Source organism: Lissotriton helveticus, chromosome 1_2, assembly GCF_964261635.1.
Source record: "Lissotriton helveticus chromosome 1_2, aLisHel1.1, whole genome shotgun sequence".
Classification (NCBI taxonomy): Eukaryota; Metazoa; Chordata; class Amphibia; order Caudata; family Salamandridae; genus Lissotriton; species Lissotriton helveticus.
In genome coordinates, this window is record NC_136058.1 from 352661285 (window position 1) to 352685416 (window position 24132).

The window sequence follows — 24132 nt, forward strand, 5'->3', positions numbered from 1 at the left end:
TGTTGGATGCAGGCTGGAGATGACAGACACAATGATTGTTGTAATATGGTGCCCAGTCCTATCTGCACCTGAGCAATGTAGGCACCGGGCTCTTGGATAGCACCCTGCGCTAGGTCCCCAGGACCACTAGGAGAGTTTGATTTAAGTGGTTGTACCTCAGAGGGGCGGAGGGCAGTCTTAGATGCACAAATGAGGATGTGTCTGGTGCACAGAGAAGATATGGCAAGCAACTGGCCAGACCATGGGTTGACACAGCCATCAGTGGGGACAAGGGGTAGTGTCACCATATTCCACCTCCCCTTCTATGGATGTTGGGCACGGACAGGTACTGGAAGCTGGGCTGTGGCGATGCTTGGCTCCAGAATTGAAGCACAGCCTCAGAGCTTAGTTTAGAACCAGGCCAGAACCTTGGCCAACACTGAAAAAGAAACGTTAACACGCTGAGGGCCAGAAAGCTGGAATGTTTTGTGGCAAAGTGACTGAAGGGGAGCTGAACGTATTTCCATTACACAGGAAAGAATGTAGCCTAGGCAGGCTGGAGAGGTGAATTGCACTTTATCCTCTTCCTTGCTCTCTGCTCTCATGCCTCAGTGGGAATCCACTCATAATCAACATAATCACTGGCCTTCTAGCTACTGTGCCATGTTTACTGGGCACAAGATTGAGATAGGCTTGCAACACAACACTAATGGACTGACCAACTGATGCCTTAGCTGCCGACCCTTGCCTTCTTGGATTGTCTTAGCGCCATGAAACCCCTGGGCGTACGTGCGCTTTATAAGCAACTTGTAACATAACATAACATAACAATAGTGAGGCCCCCTTACCTAGGAGCAAGGGCACAAACCACTCAACATACTAAACGACTTAAGCATCCTTAAAGAAGAACATGGGAAGCTTTCTGAAAGAGTGAAGCAGACAGAAACAATAACAGATCTACACACCACATGACTCATCCATGAAAAACTAGTTCCAAGAGCTCAATGGGCCAATGCAGCATCTTGATTAAAGGGCTTGGGGCAGTTCTTAATTTGAGTCCTTGTTTGAAGGAGGGGGCCACTGTCACTTGTTTATGGGGAGCTTTTTCGACACAAAAAACTTTGATCCAGAACAATAGAGAGAAAAACACAAAAAGAGGAAATAAGGACAGAGAGAAAGGAAGAACAATAGTGATAAAAGGAGAAAGCAGGGTTGGGAAAGATCCCGAAAGATTGAGATAAAGAGGCAGTTAGTGTAAGGTGGTGAGTTAAAGAGACATGAGGTGAAATCAAGACTACACTAACTTGGTATTTGGCACATGGACCTTAGATTGCACCAGCTGTGGCTTTTTGAGTAAACCATTCGGCCAGCACTTTACAAATTAAGCACTGCATGAAGGCACCAATCCTACACTTGGGATTTGGAAAGGCTAAGTCCCTGGCAACGAGGCTGCTCTACACTGAACCATTGGCCAGAGTACCAGTGGAACAGAGGAGTATACAAAATACAGACAGGCATGATGTAGGAGTATTTGCTGTCGCCCCTCGTGTTCACATAGTAATGGAGCCATTTGATTCTGTGATGCACGACTGTGGGGCAGAAACTGGTGGAGATGCACCAAGTGGGTCACTATAGTCTGGTTACCTACTAATCTACCTAGGAAATGCCAACATGAGCCTTGCTCCCGTTATACACAATTATAGCAACACAAATCATTTAGAATAAGAATAAACTTGAGTGAAATTTGTGTCTTCCTAAAATGGACAGATGACGGTAACACCACTTTTCCGATGGCACAATTATAGATGTGCTGGGAACCAAGGGCCTTCAAATATGGACTGGGAAATGAGACATGCAATACACAGTGGATGGCAACTTAAGTAAACAGTCAATTGAACAAGTGGCTCCACAGCATTCTTGCATACCCTCCTACTCTCAATAATGAGCATAATTGCCATTACCAAGATAGGGGTGATCCATGCCTACTATTCATTTTTGCCTGTGTTGCTTCCAGCAAATCTATCTGCAAAACTATTTAAATAACTCAGTGGGATGCTCACTGACCTGACATTAGAGGTGGAAAAGGCTCAGAGACGCCTTGTAAAAAGGTAAACTCACTGCTACGGAAGCAGAATTGAGTCCCCAGCCTAGAATCTCACTACTGGGCTTCACAGCTACACAAGGTAGCAAAATGGTATCCAAATCTGGAAGCCTTATGAATCTAAACTAGCACTAGCAGGATGCCATAAGGGACAGTAGGAAAGGGCACTCCTAAACCACAGGCACAGACTGCCAAACACATCGGACTGCTCCAAGTGGCCCTGAACTGCAGAAGGTGATGCCAATCAATCACAAGTAAAGGTGTGCAGGATAGTACAATGTGCACCCATAACACCAGTAATCAGCCTCCAGGGAGTGGTGAGAACAGAATGGTCAAAGAAAATCAAACCCAGGTCTCACCAACATAGGAGACTGAAATATTTCCTTAATGTAACACATGATAAAGGACCCAAAGATGAAAATTCCTTGTAAGATAGTCTATTTGCTTAAGAAGTTCTTGGGCAGTCCATAGGAGGAACCCAAAGATTTTCATATGTTAGAGCAACTCTTGCCAAGGGGAATGGCAGAATCCAAACAATACTTCTATAGAGAGCTATAATAAAAAAACATAGATTTAAAACTGCTTAGGGACAAATGGGTTCAAGACATAGAGGCTGTGAACTCCAAAGATTAATAATCACATCCTCAATAGAACATACCTCATTCCAGAGAGACTGCAGATCTGAGAGGCTGGATTTGCTTCATCTGCTATGGCCCTAACAAGCAATGGCAGGACACTGGCAGGACATAATGATGAGTACGCTGGGGGAGGTAACTGGGAGAACATACCTAATGTCACCACAGCTCACCTTTCCAAACCTTATGGCCAGATTACAGAATGCCAAAAACACTACAGGATTTATGAACCTAGCACTATCATTTGCTGGAAGAATCATTATAATGCAACAAAAGGTTACAAAGCACCTGGATCACTAGATGGAGAGCGGTGGTCCCATAGTGGGTCTGGGAGTAAGGCTCTAAGGATAAACAGACAAAGGTGTACAAGGAAGTTAAAAGAGGTCCAAACATGGGACTCCATAGAGGATGAGGGCGACAAAACAGTGCATAATATCACACCCTATATAAAGAGGCAGATCCACCGTAGAGCTGAAAGAACAAAAACATGGCTTGCCTTCTGACCCCCCCTCAAACTCCACAGACCTAGTATTCAACCTCCTAATTTCTGATCTATCTCTTGGCTCCTACCCCATCACCTCTGATTCCCCAACTCTTTCCCCCTTCTTTCATCTATTTGCTCAAACAATTCAATCGCTGAGTGAGGGGAACATACTGCCTCAAATACACTTACACTGACTGTCATGGTGTGACTTTGTGACTGCATAAGGTACTAGCCATAAAGTAGGGTATAGGCCAGTTTGAAATTGTTTCTTCTTAATTGTTGATGGAACAGTGCAACATGAACCCTGGAGAAAACCAAGACATGGAGCACACATGCTAGGTAGTCCTTAGTAACACACTGCACTGACCGGGTGGCTAACCCAGTCTGATAACTTCATTCAAAAAGATTTGGGAATTGACTTCTTCAGGCTACAACTAGCAGCCAGATGGAATTATGGACTATAACACATGCCCACAGAAATGTGCTACATTTGCAATGCTGCGAAATATAAATGGATACAAAAATAAAGTTGTTTTTTTGTAAACAAAAAAAGGTTATTCCATAGACATTTCAAAAAGTGATAATTTCTTGTTCTAAAGAACTGTATAGTCAGAGTACACAGAGCACCGTCATAAAACCTTACTTAGGTAACAATTTGTCTGAGTTAAATGGTGAAGAGGCCTTGCCAAATATCACTAGGTAGGTGAAGGATAACATGGGTTAGTATAGGCGCTTAGGATTCTAAGATTGACTCATAAAGTTCACCAAATGCCTACTTCAGTATGATGCAGACACTTTTGGGCCCGATTCACAATTGTGCAAGTTTACTACTTTCCGATATTCGCAAAGGTAAAGTTAGACCAGGAGTCTAATGTTAATAAATTTCGGTTTCCACAAAGGTAAACTTAGACCAAATATCTAACTTTTCGGCATTCGCAAAGGTAAAGTTAGACTGAAAGTCTGACTTTACTACTTTTCAGTATTCTCAAAAGTACACTTAGACCAAATGTCTAACTTTAACACTTCAGTATTCACAAAGGTAAACTTAGACCTTAAGTCTAACTTTGTAACTTTTCGGTCTTCACAAAGGTAAACTTAGACCAAAGGTTTAACTTTACTAGGAGTAACTTAACTTTGTGAATACCAAAAAGTAATAAAGTTAGACTTTTGTTCTAACTTTACCTTCATGAATTGGGTCTTATACTTGTGCATGCTTAGGTCGCAGCTCCCACTTACAGAGACAGGTCCTCAGACTAGTCTGAGGACCTTTCAGACCTGGCCCAGCTGCCTTGCGGTCCCCTGCATTCTTGCGATCCTTCTTCTCTCTCGCTCTCTGCTCTTTCCTCTCACCCTTCACCCCTGTGCCCTTCTCCTTGGCCTTTTCACACTTACTCTGTCACTCTTTTGTCTTCGTTCTTGTGTCCATTCTCCACTCTTCGCTCTCTCTTTGGGCCTCCATTTTGCACTTTCCACTCTCTCGCCTTGTGCTTCTTTTTGCCCTAGCTTCCCTCTCCACTCTCTGTCTCTGTGCCTCTTTTTGCCCATTTTTCTTGAGCCAGCTTTTCCTTCATGCTCATTATTCTCTGGTTTCTCCTGCGCTTTCCCGCTCCCCTCTCCAACACTTTCACAGCCTCCCTTTGCTTCTCACCTGCATCTACCTCATGTGCCTTCTCCTGCCTCCTGGGCCCTGCAATTCTCTACCACTGACCTCTGCCCCCTCTGAAGTCCTTCCCAGGACCTAAGGGAGGTCGCTGTGCGACTGAGCCACTGGCGCCCAAAGGTGTGCTAAAGACGAGTCCGTTTGCACTGGTCCGTGCATGGACCGCACCAAGTGCCACTGACCCAGGTCTGACGAATTGTTGCTACACAGCCTCCCTCCTGCATGCACTCAACAATGGACGCAGCCCACACAGCTGCTTCCACACCTTACCTCATTCTATGGTAGGACGTTTCTCATGCAGTCACTGCCATTTCACCTGCACCAACTCTCCCACCTCACACGTCACACATGCCCACAAAGCCGTATCCACAATGCAGGACACACCTTCTACCCGATCTTCACAACCAGAAACAAGGTCAAGTTCAGCCACCTTATTCCGCTCACTTGGACAGACCACTCCACTGTTCACTTCTTCATCGATGTACCACAACCCCCGCAGCTGAGACTACAAGCAACCTTAGACATAGCTGAAACAAGATCCACCATCCAAACCTCACTGATGAATGTATGCAGACATTAAAGGCTTCAACAACTGGATCACTACTGGCGCAGAAACCCTAATCCCCCTGAAGAATGTTAACCACTCAAAAAACAACACACAAGCTCGCTAGTACACCAAACACCACAGAAATTACAAACACCACTGAACACAGCTAGGGAGAAAATGGAAAAGTAGCTGGGCCACCACTGCAAGAAACACTTGCAAGTCCATGTTCAGAAAGTACCAAACCAAAATCACCAAAGCAAGAAACACAGCCTTAGCGCTCAAAATGCAAAACAGTTCCAAAATCTGCAGAGAGCTCATAAATATTGTTAAGGAATCATCCAGTTCCTTAGCCATCACTGTTAGAATTCGGGTCTCTAGTTGGCAGAGATGTGCACCCTTGTCCAAGTAGAGACCAGGATCCTGCGCTCACTCTCTGTAGTTTGGCAGTGAACAGTCAGGCTTAACTTAGAAGGCAATGTGTAAAGTATTTGTGCAATGACTCATACAACAACAAAATGAAGCACTCAAAAAGATTCCAAACTGAACCGTGTTAAAAAAATCAAGTCTGATTTTATATAATAGCCCGGGAAACTTGCTGCTGCCAACACCATCACTTCGCTGGGAGGGGGCAGGACTCCAGGTCCCAGGGTCTGTTGCGGCACATTGCTGCCGACGCCCGCATTTGCGCACCTGTAGGTGCTTTAATTTAAAATCTCTACAGGGCACCCGCAGCGCGGGAAGCCCGGGAAATTTGCTGCTGCCATCACCATCACTTCACTGGGAGTGGGACAGGACTCCAGGTACCAGGCTCCTTTGCGGCACATTGCCTCCGACGTCCGAATTTGCACGCCTGGAGGCGCTTTAAAATCTCTGCAGGGCTCCGGCACTGTGGGACACACGCAGGTGTGCCCGGGCCCCACCCGTCAGAGACTGGGCTATGCCAGCCCTCTGACAGGCACCAGCTCCCAAACCCCGCTGAGGTGAGTCCCAAACATCCAACAACAGTGAGTGTTGAAACATTTACAACATGGGAAAAATGCAATGGCATACAAAGCTCTCGCCCTTACACCTCCATAGATAGTATTTCGGAAAGAGCAGTTAATATTGTTGCCACTAAGATTGAGCTAATTGAGAGGTGTCTGTCTTTGGGATTGGCAGTGCCACAGACTGTTCCTTTGGTATAAGAGGCTCAAGATGATAGTGATGGCCTCCACCGACATCGAGTTTACTGCTCAGTGCCACCAGCCAATCTCCGATCCTAGGAGCTGGATGCAACAAGGAGAGAATCCAGGGCAACGAGGATCTACCAACCGTAGTCTGCAGTGGGAATAGTACACTATGCAATTATTGAAAACGGCATCTTGCACAGTGCGAGCTTTAGTTTTCTGCCGTTAAAGGAGATTTTTACTCGAGTGGCAGCTTTCTCAACGCGGACTGGTAGTTTCTCATCGCAAGCAGTTGCGAGCATATGCGACCACTCGCAATGAGAAACCTGACCTCCCCGCATTGAGAATCTCGCCGGGGGGTTTATTTTCCACGCTTGCGATCGGCAACTTGATGTTTCTGATCTCGAACGAGAAAAAAGTCTCGCCAGGATGACATTTTGCTTGCTTGCGGTTGCCAACTTGACGTTGAGGACCGCGAGCAAGCAAAAAATTACCGCTGCACTACGCTACGCTATGCGTGTTCGCACTGTGCTACGTGCAGTTCGCGTACTGTGAAGTTGAGCAAACTTTGCAAACTACGCGAGCGTAGCATAGTGCTTTGCCCAGGTCTAATGTTGTGCACGGTATGATAAAGTATGCGTAAATCAGATATGCCAATTGGGAATAAACCAAGCTTTAGACCTGCCATCCTTAGAGTGGTCTTCCCTCAAGTGTTTTGCCTGCTTACCTCCTATTTTTGTTGTATTTTTTTTTGGGCTTTAGGATCCTGAGCTCTTTACCTCTGCTGACCAGTGCTAACGTGCATGTACTTCTCCACTAAACATGGTGACATTAGTATAAACACAATTGGCATATTTAGTTCACTTAAATGCTCCTTGTCAAGTGGTGTGCCATATACTTGGGGTCTGTATTCTAAATGCTATTAGTACTATTAGTGGGCAAGGAACACTAATTGTGCCACCCTCTCAAGTAGTCTTTCACAACTGTCCCAGGCCTGCCGTTGCTGGGTCTGTGTGTGCAGTTTACTGCCACTGCGACTTAGCATTTAAAACCACTTGCCAAGCCTTAGATTCTCCTTCTTTACACATCAGCAAACCCTAAGGTAGACCCTAGGCTTCTCTGAGGGCAGGGTGCTGTGCAAATAAAAGGTAGGACATGCACGTTTATGTTTTGCATTTCCTGGTAGTGACCAACAGCTATATTCATTTTTCACTCCTGTGAGGCATGCTCATCTCACAGGTTAACATTGGGAATTTCTTAAAACACTTTAATTTCTGACCAGAAAGGAGTAGCTGAATTATGTTTCATATCTTTGAAATGGTAATGTTGGATTTAACATTACTATTTTAGAAATTCCACTTTTATAAATTAAAAGAAACAAATGACGATGGAATGCTGAACAATGCAAACATTCACCTCAGACAGCGATGATCTGGGTTAAATCCATTGCTTTGTTTGCGCACAACACCATTCCAGTTTAGACCCAGCCAAATGCAAATCAGTCTTGACCCCGTGCCTCATGGGAACAGTCCAGCCTGAACTGCCTAGCCTCGTCCTCTCTGGACCAGAAACAAACATCCTGGGACCGGTTTCAGGGCGTCGTCCCTCATCAGCCAGGCTGGGTATACCCTTCCCACTTAATGTGATGAGAGCAAAAGGAACACATGATAGATTAAGTGCTGACCCGGTGTGCAAAAAAATGTATTTACTCATATTTGTGACTCAGGGTGAATGTTTGATTAACTCAAAATTCATTCCATCATCTGTTCTTTTTCCATTTGTCTGCTTATGTGGGAAGGGTATGCCCAGAAATGGGCCCGCCACTGCTACGCCACCAGATTCAAGTTAGCCTGGCGAGGGGTGTTATCCCGAAACCGGCTCTAGGATGTTTGTTTGTGGTAAAGGGAAGACCTGGATGGGCAGTTCAGGCTGGACAGTTCCCATGGGGAACAGAGTCAAGACTGATTTGTATATGGCTGTGTCTAAACTGGAATGCCATGGTGTGCAAAGAAACAATGGATTTAACCCAGATCTGTGACTGGGGGTGAATGTGTGATTAATTTAGCATTCCATCCATCATCTCTTCTTTTTGCACGTTTTAAAAGTGGGCATTCTCTGCTTCTACTGCTCTGTGTAACGTGCAGCCTGCCTCCAATACACGTTTGGGTCGGGTGACAGCTAAGCTTTGCATATTCACTTCAGAAAGCAATAAACACAGGAAGGCTATGTGTGACTGAGTCCCATCTATAAACATCTGCATTATGACTGCCTTTTCTGGGCAAGAAGGGAGAAAGGGACTGACACTTACACTTCAACAGTTAGAGGCCTGACCCCACACAAAGGGCTGATTACCCTCCACAGGTAGCCCAGCAGAAAGGACTGGATTAAAAGCATACTCATGCACATCACTCTTTGAAGTCACCTCAACTTCACAGGCACATTTGGGTATAAGTCCTGGGCCTCTGGCCCTTCTAAGAGTATACTTTTGGACTCTGATAAGAAGAAGGACCACAGTGCTAATACAAGGATTGCAACTTTGTGGGTCTGGGATCCGGCTGCATTTCTACCCTGATGTGCTGCCTGTTGCCTGTTACTTGCTTCCCTCTGCCCTGCACTCACTTGAACCAAGTGTCTCCAAGGTATTGCTGACTTGCTCCCTGTTCTCAAGTCTCAGGGACAGCAAAGACTTTCTACAAACCTGAAATAGCACCTTGATTCTGCTGTCCATGAGTCCTGCACTTCTAAGTAGTGCCAATCTAGTCCTGGGCTCTTGAAAGAGAGCTTCTGCTGTGTTGATCCAACAAAACGGATGCATTGACGACTTTGCATCGTTTGGAAGAGACGTATCGCCCTTAGATACTGACGCAGTAGCTGATTGACAACATCGCGGACTGGGTTGCTCAACTATGGCAGACTGCTTGGCTCAATGACAATGCTTCACCTACATCGATGAAGCCTCAGCGACTGTTTGGATCAGTATCAACACATCGAGTATTCCTCCATTCAAAGTACTTTTTCCGTGGGACCTGCATGAGTCTTGTAGCCAGCCTGCCCTCCATCACGGTCGGCCTAAATTTTAGTTCTGCCCAGGTCCAGCATGACCTCGTGTAACCCCTAAGCACTGTTTGCCTCTAAGCACTATATTTTGATTTATTGTATAAGAATGTGTAGGTTTTGCACAAATACTTTGCATATTGCTTTTTAGATAAGCTGGGTTGCTAGGTGCGAAGCTACCTGAGGGTGAGTAGAGGTTGTCTTTTAGTGTGTATCTGGCTTAACCTGATTAGAGTGGTGCTTCCTGCTTAGATAGGGGGCATACCTTTGCCCACACAGAAATCCCATTTCTAATACCAAGGTTCCTATGTTTAGAGGTGGGAGCACAGGCACGTTATCTCTGCTTAGCAGTGTCAAAAGGTGCAGAGTTCTAAAACAAGTTCAGAAAAATGGAGGAAGACAGGCAAATAAATTGGGAAATACCACCCTAAGGCTGACAGTTCTAACATGTGTCCCCTCAGCTGAAAGTGGAGAGGTTACCAACCCCCCTGGGAGTTCTGCTCACTAAGGAGGAAAAATCTGGAGAAGCCATCAGCATTGGGCAATTTTCTACCATGAAATCCATTCCCTGTATGAAGATGGACCACCTTAGCACTTTAGGATTCTCACCCCTCATTTGCATGAGTCATCTACGAGGTCCATGCTCCATCTGAACCAGGAAGTGCACCTCATGCCTAAACATTAGCTAGAGGTTACAGGGTTTTCCTCTATACTGTCTGCACCGTTGTATCTCATCGCCTCCATCACCATAATCCACCCGTACTGTTTGAGCGCCCCTTACCTGCACATACCAAACCCACAGCAGATCAGACATGAACCAGGAAGTGAGTCCAACAAAGGTTGGGTCTCAACTTCTTCAGTGTCCAGACCACAGCAAAAGCTTCTCTTCCCATGGCACTCTGTTCCCATGGAAGTAACCTCTTGCCAATGAAGGCTGCTGGTTGGTCTAGTCCCTTCTCATTCAGCTATGCTGAGACTGCTCCTATGACATGCTCTGAAATGTCTGCCTGAATGATAAATTACTTGAAGAAGTCAGGGGCCCTGAGTGCAGGTGCTATGCACATGGCTTCCTTGAGAGAATCAAAGACTATCTGACAAGCTCCGTCCATATCACCAATCTGGGGTGCTTGTTCAAAGTCATTTTGATTAAGGGTGCAAAGATGGTACTGTAACCCTTATTAAACCATCAGTAATAGCTAGTGAGGCCTAGAAAACCCTCACATCAGTTTGGGTTTTAGGTGGTTCCAAGGCAATGATAGTTTGATCATAGCCTGGAGGGGCTGCACCTTGCCACAATCTACAGGGTGTCCCCAAATACACCACATAATGCTGCCCAATCTGTTAGTTAGTGTCTTTGATGGTCAGGCCTGCCTGTCACAGAACTTTAAGCACCTCATGTCATTGATGCAGGTGTTCCTCCTAGCTGGAACTGTAGATAGCGATTTCGTCCAAGTAGATGACACAGAAAGCCTCCTTGCCTGCCAGAAACCTGTTAACCAACCATTGGAAGGTAGCAGGGGCATTTTTCAATCTGAAGGTCATCACCCAGAACTGCTAATGTTCCTCGGGGTCGATATTACAGATGTCTCTTATGCCCCCTCAGGTAAGGCAATCTGCCAGTACCCTGATCTCAAATAAAAGGTACTAAAGAATTTGGCAGCACCCAACCAATCATTGTGCTTGTCAGCTCTGAGGATGGGGTCTGCATCAGTCCAGGTGATGACATTGAGGCCTCTGTAGTCCATGCAGAGCTGGTGTTCTGGTTTAGTGCCTAGTAGGGCTGCCTTTGAAACCAACGCTATGGAGCTGGACCAGGGACTGTTAGAGAGATCATTCACCTATAGTGCCAACATCTTGGTGACTTACTTTTTGATGTAGGCTCTCAACCTGTTGGCCAGCCTGCAAGCTTTGTTTTTACAGGGGGGCTTTCCTCAGTGTCTACATCGCTGACACACAAATGTGTGAGTCCAAGAGTGAGGGAGGAAAATGGGGCAAACTGTCCCAGCAGATGGTAACACTCGCTTCTGAGGTCAGGGTGGTAGAGAGGATGACACCCTGCAACAACCCATTGTACTACTGTGCAGAAAGAAGGTCAGGGAGAGGGTCCCTCTCTGGTGGTGAGCCTCAGCAAGGCCTACCAGTGCAAGGGATTCACCCTTCTCTGCACAGAGTCCTCAGACCAATAGGAAGAAGTTGGCACAGAAACTGGAATAGAAAATACAGAGTTTATTAGTATACACATTACATTACATTACATTAAACCTCATGAGGTGGAACTACATTCACACAACAGCCTTCGGTAATGTATGAAGTAGCACACTGAATGGAAGGAGCTTGGTCTTTTTATACCCACACAGGGGCTCAAATGAAGGTGGTACAAGTACAAAATGCTGGTTTTAGGTACATATAAGGTCTTACAGAAAATGTACAGTCAACAAGTGGGAGGAGCTAACAGTTGCTAATTCTGGTGAACACATCCTGAAAGTTACAGACTAACATCAGCTGCATGGACAGCTGCAAGCTCAACTGAGCTTGTGCGAAGGTGGAAGATGCTAAATATAGTTAGTTTCCTGGCAGATTTTAAGAGCAGACGACAGAAGGTAGAACAGAGCACATGGCGAGCGCATGGTAGCACATGGCGAGCAAAATGGCTGACAGAAATACAAAATGGATTCCACAAAACGGGCAAGATAGTCTCTAAATGCAGGATGGCTTCTGCTAATGCTAACCTAATCGCTGCCAAATTACAACACTCCCCTATCTTGTCTATCACTAGGAGCATGCTCACTTTGGAACGCTCAAAGTGAGGCTTCAGTCAGTTACATAGAGCACCCTTAGGAAGTTCCAAGGTGTCTGAATGTCCACCAGGTAGGTGGCCACCCCCTTCTGCTCCTTCATCTCATATGGGTCAGCACAGCTGTCCTGAAGAGCCCTGGGTTCAACTGGTTCCATGATCCATGATCATACCTTCTGGCTAGACTGAAACCAGTGTGGCCTTCTGGATGTACCAGAGTGTCATCACCTCTTGGCTGGCTTCGATGTTATGTTTAGCTTTCTTCCAGAAGTGGTGCATCTGGTTTTAGAGGGCCAGCTTGTAGTAACCACAACCTGGAGGGGCTTCCGGGAGATTGCTCCCACCCTCCTTTACAAGGTGCAGAGGCCTCTTTGCAGGGTTTCCATGGAGGAATGCAAATGGGCTAAACACTACTCCTTTGTGTGTGACTTTCTTGTAAGTGTAAAGAAGGCATGGCAAGAGGAAATCCCACGTACGCCTCATGGACTTCGGCAGGCCCATAATCATTGCCTTAGGGTCTTTGTTGAATCTTTCAACTAGACCGTTGGTTTGGGGAGTGTGGGGAACTTGTGGCACACTCATCCCATATTGACTTCATGTACGCGGACATGAAGTTAGTGAGTCTGTTTGACATGACCTTTTTGGGGAACCCGACTTGGGTAAAGATCCCTATGAAAGCTCTCACCACTGCTGGTGCAGTCACTGTCCTCAGAGAGATTCCCCCTAGGTTGCGGGTGGCATGGTCCATCGAGACCAGGAAAAACCTGTTCCCGAGGACTATATTGGGTTCCAAAGGATCAATGATGTCCATGCTCACACTCTTTGAAGGGAGTCCCAATTCTGGGTAATGTTATCAGGGCAGCTTAGCATATTGTCCCCATTTTACCCTGGCCTGAAAGGTGGGACAGCACCTACAGAAGTATCTGACACTATTTTAATTTGGGCCAATAAAAGTAGGAGACAAACCTGGCAAAGGTCTTGTCTTTCCCTAAATGTCCTGTCAGGGTAATATCGTGGGCCATTTGGACATACAGAGTCACCCATGCCCATACTTTTAGCACTCTGTACACTGGGGTGCAAACCTCCCTATCAAATAAACACTTCTTCTACGGATCGGACTGAGAACTACTACTCCCTAGGGAATTACTTTGGGGGCCTTTTGAGATTTCCTTGTTTTCAGGCTTTTCTCCCCCATTTTTCTTCTGGTGGGAACCCTGACCGCCTTTGTAGCTGTCGCCCCAAATACTCTTCTAGACACTCTTTTGCAGCTTACTGCTGAATAGGTGCTTGGGTAACACTGTAAGTACATACAAGTTAGGGGTTTTGCCCAAATCACCCTCATATACCTGAGCAAAGAAACATCAACGAAGTATATCAAAAGGAAGAAGGTCTAGAGGGACCAATCCAACATTTATTTTCATTCAGAGTACAGTTAATTACCCTGATGATCCCAGTTATTATTTACAACAAACTAATTTCCACAGTTAAAACTTATATACGTGTCATATGATGGGGCAGAGCACAATTTGATCAAAATAAAAAAAACATATATAAACCTCACATGGACAATCATTGCAAATACATTTAAATCACATTTATATATATGATACACTACATATATACAATATATACAACATATAAAACATAGAAATATAGTACACAGAAAATGTAATTCCCCTACTGAGAACAAAACAATCAAAATGTACACTCTTTGTTCCGAGAAGTACACTCTAAGGTAGTCCCTATTGTGCCTGAGGGATAACACTTCAAAACAAATTATTTAATAGGCGCTTTCCTTATTCAAGACAACTCAAAATGATGGGACTCCTCTGTAAAACAGATATTGAGCCTGTGCTCTCTCATGATTAACTAACATAACTAATTGTAATCACTAACTTTGCTTCCCCCATCCAACCATTCAGCGCCTCACTGTGAGATTCAACAAAGTCAACCCAGGATTGGTTTTGGAGCTTTGGGCTGTCCCTGAATCATTGGAAATACTTTTCAGGATTCAGCCCAAATTTGGCAATCAAAATGGCCTTCATAGGAATCTACTTTGGTCTTCAAACTCTAGAGTTTGAAGCGTGTCCCTCCCAAGTGTAGGCATGTGTTTCCAAAGACAACAGCCCCCCGTGTTCCTCTGGAACCTCATATGCCAAAAATCATTTATCATTGTCATCTCTCACCACATAATTGTGCACCAAATCCTTGGGTATATGGAACCTTTTGTCATCTGCCTGTTCTGCGTTTGTGCTGCCACCAGCAATGCCAAAGTCAGCCTGCCTGCCTGACCTTGCTGTCCAGCTCTTTCAGGCTCAATTCATGAGCCAATAACACTTTCTTCTTGGCTAAAGCTTGATCCACCCTAACCCTTTTTGCGTTGGCTTCGATCTTACATTTCACCATCTATTGCTGGAATTCTCTCTTCTCACACCACTTCGTCATCGCCTCTGGGAATAAACCATGGACAGAGACACAGCTTCCAGTTCTTTCAGAGAGATGTAAATCGGTGGTGACCCCTCAACGGCTGAAGGTAGCTATCCATGGGTCCCTCCATCTCATAATTTTCTGAGGATTAGGCCAATGCCCACGCCACCAGGGCCTTCTGGAACTCCTTATAAGTGTCTCCTTGGTAGGTACTCCCATCCTTTTGCAAAAGCCTCTCAACTTGACAACAGTATAATCATCCAGATTTTCCATCTTGAAATTCGTAGCTCCAGTTGAAGGTCCATCCATAGGCATGATGTTGAGTTTGAATAAAAAGATGCAAAGCGAGAAAAAGGAATTGAGTCTGGCTTGAGTGTGAATGGTTAGTGTTAACCTAGATATTGCATTGCACTGCAGAAACACATGTCCTATCCTCTCTGCTGATCACCAATATTAGAAACCGGGGGGCAGATTTAGAAGCCCCTTCCGCCTCTTTTACACCGCCGTTGCATCACTTTTGTGACACAGCGGCGGCGCAAAGACAGCGCCATGCTGTGGGGTATAAGAATTACTAACATTGGCACGCTAAATAAGTTGGATTTATCTACCTTTGATTTAGTCTTTATACCCCTTTTCTCTTATGTCACCTGCATGAGCACTGTCCTTTGCACTTCTTTCCAAACACCACTGGCTAGTACCCGAAGATACTCCACCTGTAATTATTTCATGCAATTAAATAACTAAAATTAAATCTGCCATTATATATTGACTTAAAATTCATTTGTGGGTACTACTTTATGTTTATGAATGCATTAGGCATATTTCTCTTTCTTCTTCTCTTGCAGGTCATAACCGCATAGGATGATTTTATGTAATGTCTTCATTTATTGACGATTGTAAATATTTGAAAGTATTTGCACAACAAATCCACACTGTGTTAGAAATATAAACTCTGATTATATATAAATAGCACACAACTAAAGACAATAAGAATCTTTTAGGCAAATGTTGAGTTACGAAGTTGTATAGATTCAAAAAGTCATAAGAGCTCTTGGAAGTGACAAGATCTTCGATGAATTTTTGGGTTGCACTAGACAGGACAAAGTCAAGAGTTCAGGCAGACCGCAAGGGAGCGAAGGCTAGCAGCAGGGACCTTGAATCCGCTGTACAGAAGTACCTTGATATGGGTGATGTTGTTGTTATGAGGCTGCATAGATCACACAGTGGACAAGTTGTGTATTGGTCTACCATGTTGCTGCAGTGAGGTGTCAAGTCCACTACAAACAGCAGCAAAAGTGTGCAGTTTCTGACTCACATTGTGGCAGAGATATGCCAAATCCAATGCAAGCATGTGAGTTCAAGCACCGAAAGGCCTCACTTGCAAGGGTCCAGGACTGGGATGGCACCACAATTTAGGGCAGACTCCCAATGTGTAGAGTCTAGACGCAGATTCAGGTGGTTCACCAACTTGATATCCCAGAGACTTGGAAATAAGTCAGCAACCCCTTGTAGTCACTCTGGATTTGAGTCATGTGGCCCAGTCGGTCTCACCCAGCCAGTAGAACAGCAGCCAGCAGGGCAGCTCAGCATATCAGGCAGAGTTACGCAAAGCAGCAGACCTACAGCATAGCAGTCCTTTTAGCAGCAAAGTGGTTCTTCTCCCTGGTAGAGTGGTCACAGGTCCAAAAGTGTACTGGTGTATTAGTGCCAGAGATCCAGTAATTATACCCAGGAGTGAATTTGAAGTGGGGGGGACTTCAAAGAAAGCTTTGAAGAGCACAGTGGTCCCCTTCTTCCTGACCTCTCTCTAGACACATATCAGGGGGTAATCAGTCCCTTGAGTGGGGACAGGTTACAACCTTTCAGGTGTAAGTGTTAGCTCCTCCCCACCATCCTCCTTGGGATGGGCCATCTGCATGCAGATGGCTGCGCAGGCCCACCTACTCTTCCTTTGTGTGGGATGCCAGAAGCTAGGTGTCACCCACTCCAGAAGTGCATTACAGACACAGGCAGCCGGCACCGAATGACTAAGTGAGTAAAAGTCAACCTTCTAAAAGTTGTTAGTTACCACTAACAGGGGCAGCCCTATTACCAGATCCAGAGGCAAGGTAAAGACTTGTTTTCTAACAAGGGTTCAAGTAGTATATTCCATATAACATAAGCAGCAAAAATATAGAGTATAGATCACATAGAACAAAACAGAAAAATTAAAGAATGTATACAGTATAAGACTCTTAGCAAGTGATACCCTTACACAAATTCAAAAATTCACAAATTCAAAAATATACAAAATTTAATAGGACAATAATATGAAATCAGAAAAATAATAGCTCTCTCTAAGTTACACAACAAACCATAAAGTCAATAAACAGTGTAAACATATGCAGTGGCTGAGGAAAATTAATACACATAAGCTGTTTGGATAAAACAAAAAACAAGAATAGCAAAGATTGCTTCTTCTTCAATCAAGGCCACATGTAGGTGTCAACGGCGTTTCAACCACATTAAACTTGAGTGGTCATCATCAGGACAAACAATATTCAACAACGGAGATTTTAATAGAAAATGTATTCAAACTCCTTATCAGGAGGAGTCCAAGGTAAAAATAGTACTAATAGCCTCCAATGGCATGTGGTCCATACACATTTGAGCAATATTGACTTCAAGTTTCAATCCAAGGCGCTGGCATGGTCGGCACGGTGCACGGCGCGAAGACTTGCTCGTAGTTCTGAGCAGTTACTGCTGTTTTTGCAAAGGACCGCGTATGCATTAATCAGCCCTTTTGGAAGAGAGATTGGATTCCTCTCTGACATATATCCTGAGTGTATACTTATCCATATTATTCCCACTTGCATTTCGCAATTATGAATCGGTCAGAATGCTTTCCGGAGGAGATCACAATCGGCCCCATAATGCTGGAGTCCCCACAGCTACTTGTTACTCCCTTCCATTGTCTAAGAGCACATGAGGGCAATGCTGAAGCGCCCTGTCCTGTTCATAATTAGTTTGCAAAAGAAATAAAAGACCTGACAGAAGCAAGTGTTTTTGATATAAGTTATTTGGTGCTATAATTTAATCTTCTTAATATCATGTACCATATCCAGGGGTCCATAATGTGAGTGCTGCAGTCTTGAGATGCATAATAGAGGTAACACATATTCTACTGTGAATATCAATTTTACAAGCATCACTTCATGCAGCGCTCCTCACCTCCCGCCCTCACTGTGCATTTGGCTCCTGTAATCTCATCCTCAAGCCCCATTCTGTTCCCTGGACTCCAGAAACAAGGATTCCTCAGAAGCCCTTACCCTCTGTCTGTCTAGGCTCCATTACTCCATACGATCCAACTTCCTATCTGTCTGTCTCCCAATCCCAAGACTACATGTATTGCATGCAATTCCTCTCCGGTGATAACATGACGCTAATATGAGGGGCTCCCACCTCACTTCCAGCCTCAACATCATGGGGTTAGAGGGAGAGGGGGCTATATGATAGGCTGCCATAGGGTCAGGGGTCTGTTCGATTGCGCCCGAGCTTGCCATGTGGGATGTGTAGTTCTTCAGTGCTGGTGAAAGGGGTGGTGAGCAGCACTGCAACACGCCAGTGAACTCCACTCCACAGGTGGCTGGCAGAGGTTTTTTTTGCTGAACTCCACTCTCCACATGGAACACAGAGTGTCAGAACTCAGTGAACTCCGCCAGTGGAGAAGAGTTCATCGCCAACCCCTAAACATAACATATGTATATGGACTACAGCACTTTCTAGGTCCCACATATTTTCTCATGAGCAAATAATATTACCTTTAAAAGACAAATGTTTTTATTTTAAATTAGTAGTTCTTTCTCACCACAGGTTGCTCCATGGTATCCGGATTTACAAACGCATTCGCCAGACGAGCAAGAGCCATTCTTGCAGTTGTTGGTGTTACAGCGTGAGGGATTGGTGTCAGAAACTAGAAAAACAAGATAAATGCATAAACATTCCCATAAGGAACCTATGAGGATATTGAGCTCTTTGTGATGTATACATGGAAAGAGGGGAAAACGAAAGGACAGAAAGAAACATCTCACAGATGTTGTTAGGAAAACAGATATGAATACAGATCCCTTGCTTTGGGAAGCGCTTAAAATAAAATGTGACCATATAAATATATACAACTCCATTCTGCTTATCTTAAAGTCCTAATTTATCTTACTTCTGAAAGTGCAGCCTAGACTGGGACGTGTGATATTCTCGTAGGGAGACCATATAAGGCAGTCAGTCAGTTACTTATGATTATTTTGCATTCCCTTTCTCTTATTGGAGGATGGTGTTCGCCTCTCTTAGACTAACCTTCAGGTGTTGTCTTCCTTTAAAATCTAGCAGAAGAATGAAGCTACCTCTCCAGTGCCTCTGTTTCTTCTTCACAAGGGAACATTGATGGGAGCCTGCTCCATTGTGGTCGCCACCAAGTTCATTTACCCATTTTCAATCAAAGGTTGAGATCACCCTTTTGGTGCGGCATTTTAGGGCCATATACTGATTTTCAATACCTTACAACAAATTAATTAATTAGCATCAAGTGCTGGTGGCTTTATGTTCTAAAAATGCCTTCATCATTCAGGTCCTCAAAGTAAGTACTCAAGAACTGGTATTGGACTGATCATCAGTGAGGCATGTCCCAGTTTGGAACACCGGTGTGACCTTGCAGAAATTAAAGTTTGCTTTACTTGGGTGATATATACAGACAAGTTATGAAAAGTGGCATCAGTGTTTCTGTTTGTTCGCTGATGTACTATGGACAGTTTTCCAGTGGCGGTTTTAGACACAGTGGCACATCTTCACTTTTATGTATGCACTTTAATCTAGTTTTTACAGTCTAATTAGAAAAATGTTAAAACATTTGAAAGAATTATTTTTGATACTAAAGTCAATTAAGTGTATTTGTCATGTAAAATCACTTATGACCCTGTGGGACTGCGAAACACAGGGTCAGGATCCCAACCGCAGTAACACCAGTGCAGGAAAGTGGAATATTATGTAATATGTCTTGGTGTCCTTACCATTTAATATTATCACAATATCACAAAGACAGTCCTTGGATTCACACTAATAAATCCTTAACTTAATCCTGATAGAGTGGCAAAGTGCTTTACTAGAGGAACATGTGTTAACATGGACGATAACTAATTGACATGATTTGAGAGAAATCAAACACCAATTTATAAAAATAAAGTGTATTTATATCTTAATTTTGACACCAAAACACATATAACCAGAATGATAGATTTTTGAAGAAATATTACATCATTGCAGTGAAATACATAGACAAAATAACATTGCAGTCAAAGTCAAAATCCACTAGTGCCGATCGGTCACCAGCAAGTTGAGTTATGTGGAGCCCTTATGGGGGTAAGGTCATGAAGCCCCTGGACTAGGCCTCATGACCTAGTCAGGTCAATTTTACCTAGTTTGTGGAGCTCGGGTGCAGAGTTGTGCTTATTATCCTGGATGCTGAACGGGACCCGCGTGTGGTGTTGTTTTTACTGCTTTCACTGTGCTGCTGGAGACAAAATGCAAAAGCAAAACAGGTGTGCAACTGCTGATGTAAGATGATAGTTGCACGTTGTTCTTTGTAGCTACATCATCAAGTGTGGGGGTCAGTTACCTGACAGGGGATTAACAAGTCTTGGTAGAAGGAAGCATAATGTAAAGCTTTGGGAACTTTACTGGGTCTGGGGGAGTAACATAGAACCCTGAATCTCTGGGGTAATGCAAGACTACAACTCCCAAATGCACTGGACTAATTGGACTAGGGTGATCCCTCAGAGGGCCCAGTGACCAGGGATTCTTTAGATCTGGTGAGCGTTTTTACTTGCAGTTTGCAGGGGACTAGTGCCACTAGTCCAAGAGAGACTGAGGGTGAGTCTGGCTTCCACATGGTTCCCTCCTTCCGGGAGTGTCAAGTTTTGACCAAGGACCAGGATCATTCACTAAGTTCAAAGTTTGTTGCTTCACGGACAAAGTATCCCTCTTTTGCTTTGTGCTGATGGGCAAAGTCCTATTGAAGGGGACATAGGGCTACTCGTGGTCCTTTCTTGAAGTAAGTTGTTTGGATCTGAGGTTCATGTGTCAGGGGGGTCCCTTAAATCCTAGATCGCGGGGAGTTAGGGGTATGGGAGCTAGTAGCCAATGGGCAGCTAGTCCATGAAGCTTGTCCGCCCCTAAGGTGAGCACATATGGTGGTGTAGGTCATCATTTTGCCCAGAAACCACAATTTCCTCCCTCCTAAAGATGGCAGACATTTTTTTGTGTACTGACCAGGCTGCACATCCTAGTGCTGTGGCCAGCCTACCTTAGGGTGTAGAAGTCAGTTCTGCTTACACACAAGCAGGAGATGAGTAGAGCTCCATGTTGCAAGTATGTGGACCACTTCCAGTGGGTCAGGCACAGGAACACGGGTAGAGTATTTGATATCCCTGAGTCTCAAGCAATAAGAGACAAGCCAGCAAGGCTTGGAGATCTTTTTCAGCAGAGTCAGAGAGCAGCAGACATCAGGGCAGCAAACAAAAAAGTAGGCCTTCTAGATTAGCAGCCCAGTTGAGTCCTTTAGGCAGCTCAGCACTGCTTTTGGCAGAGCTTCTGCCACAAGTCTAATAGTGGCTGATTTGATGGGGTCAAAGACCCAGTACTTATACCCAAAAGTGCCTTTGATTTGAGAGTGACTTCAAAGCAGCTCTCTGAAGTGCACAGGTTCCCCTTTCTTCCTTGCCCTCTCTGCCAGGCTGTCTACGGGGGTAAATTAGCCCTTTGTGTGAGGACAGGACAGTACTTTTTGAAGTGAAGTGTTAGCCCCTCCCCTTTCATCCTGCCCAGTAATGGCCATCAGAATGCAGATGTGTGTGGATGGGTATTAAGACACACCTATCCTTCATGTGTTGTGGCTGTCTAGAGGAAATGAAGAAAGTGCAGCTATCACCCACCCCAGACATGTATTGGAGACAGGCTGTTAGGCACACAGAGCAGTAAGTGCAGAGAAATATCTACCTTTCAAAATGGCATTTCTAAAATAGTAATGTTAAATCCATTTCACCAGTAAGGAGGATTTATCATAAGCATTCCACATATATGAAACATGAAAAAGTAACTCTTCTCTGAGCAGGAATTACAGCTTAAAAGTGTATTAAGGAATTCCCAATGCTGACCTATGAGATGAGTATGCCTTACAGTTGTGAAAAAACAAAAAAGACGCTTTTTCACTTCCAGGACATGCAAAATATAAAGGTATAACCCTTTACAGACATAGCAACCTCCCCTTAGGGCTATCTTGAGACTTAATTAGGGGTGACTGTTGTGTAATAAAAGGGGAGTTTAAGGCTTGGCAGGTAGTTTTTAATTTCACGTCAAAGTGGCAATAATTTGCCCACACAGTCAATGCAGTTGCAGGCTTGAGACAGGTTTAAAAGTCTACTTTTCTGAGGGGCACAATCAGTGCTACAGGGCAACTAGTAGCATTTGACTTAGAGGCCCTGGGTATATGTTATACCACAGTACAAGGGACTTCTAAAGTAAATAAAATATGCCTGTCAGGTATACACCAATTATACATGTTTTAGGGAAGAAGCACATGCACGTTAGCAGTAGTCAGCAGGGGGAAAGTGCTCGGAGTCCTAAGGCCATCAAAAAAGATACAGCAAAGGTTGGAGGTCAAAGCAAAACATTTGGGGGAGGACCACCCAAAGGATGACAGGTCTAACAATGTCTAACAACAATGAAGTAGCTCTGTGCATATAATGGCTGGCATAAGCCCGGAGCTACAAAAATCCAATGTTTGTCTTCATATTTGTCTGTTTTTAATATAGAATATTCTACTCTGAGTGGGTGGAAGCTTTTAATAAAGAGGTAGCCCTTCTGAAGAGAAAGGAACTGTTTGTTAGTTAAGCTTGATTGTGAAGCCATCTTGCTCTATGTCAAAATGAAAGGGCAGGAAAGCACCATAATTATGCAATATGGTGCATTGCTGTCCTTGCTCCCTGTGCTGGTGCCATTTTGGCAGCTTAGCATCAACGTAGGGACCCTTGCACCATGGTGCAAGGGTGCTGCCGTTGCAAGCAGGATTGTTCTTGTGCAGGAAGTGGCACCTTCCTGTACAAAAACAATTAAAAGGCATTTTCCCCTTTGTATGTGTGCTGCATAATGCAGAACACACAGGAAAAGGAACAAACAAGGAGAAATAACCACATTTCTCCTAGTTATGTCTCGCCTCGGGAGACGTACAGATTTGTGTAAATCTTAGGCAGCATCAAAATCCATGGGTACTGCATGGGAAAACCCATTGCAACACCTATAGAACACACCCCAAGCACAGAGTAAGATGACGGATCGATTTGCACGGTCCCCGTACTCAAGATTTGTGAGAACACTCAAAGCCAAGTCCATCAGCGCCAGCCACCCACACTGGTGTGATATGCCAAATTCACGAAGAGCCTCCACATTGAGGGTGAGCAGCATGGTGATTGGCATTCTGCATTCTTTCTCCCACCTATGTACCTGGAGGGGTTATTACTAAAAGGACAGAATAAATAGTTGGCGGCAAGATGGCCACCGGGTAGGAGCTCCTGGTTAGAGCTCCGAGTGCTGGGGTTCCAATTCTGGATTAAATCCCTGTTAGCACCTGAGCATCTTCGAAGATTCTTACTATAACAAGTAACTGGATGCAAGTAACTGGATGCAAGATATTATATGTACCTGTCTTGAAGACGACTGCTGCCCAGGCGCTGGTCATCGTGCGAGCTGCCTTGAGATCGGTTGCTGCCGTTGGGCGGACGGCTGCTGTGCTTGCGCTGGACTTCGGAGGCGCTGGAGGCCGGGTTCGTCGGGAGGCTGAAGGAGGGCTCCTGTGTCTGTACCGGACCTGTGCTGGTTCCACTGGGGACCCGCGCACCGCTGGACACCGTGGGAGCTACCGGTGATCGGCTGTTGGACGGAGGGCTGCTGCTCGGGCGCTACACACTGGCCTTGGACATCTGTGCAGCCGGAGTCCGGGATCGCCTGGAGGTCGGAGAGCACCCGTGGCCACACCGGTCCTGGGGTGGCCCTGTTGGGAGTCCCGCACCGCCACAGCCAAACAGTGAGGGTCTTGCTACCCACGGGAGGGCTCCTGACGGTCTGAGTGCCTGCCCGTTACCACCGGAACGATCCTGAGGGGCGCGAGCCGCGGGAGGGCTCCCGGGACAGCTCCGGACTGGGGAGTTTCGTGCTGCTGGCGCCGTCTGGTATCGCGGGCGCTGTGCGGCCCATGGGAGG

The 24132-nt window shown here is 45.1% G+C and overlaps 2 long non-coding RNA genes across 2 annotated transcripts in view; one reads left to right on the forward strand and one right to left on the reverse strand.

The window, feature by feature from the left end:
• LOC144807910 (uncharacterized) overlaps nt 1-24132 on the reverse strand; it is a 282409-nt gene that overhangs the window by 195214 nt on the left and 63063 nt on the right. The window contains exon 3 of the long non-coding RNA XR_013606517.1: nt 18695-18799. This is a non-coding gene — a long non-coding RNA (uncharacterized LOC144807910). The remainder of the gene's footprint in view (nt 1-18694; nt 18800-24132) is intronic.
• LOC144807911 (uncharacterized) overlaps nt 1-24132 on the forward strand; it is a 447007-nt gene that overhangs the window by 162603 nt on the left and 260272 nt on the right. The gene's annotated exons all lie outside the window — the stretch shown is intronic.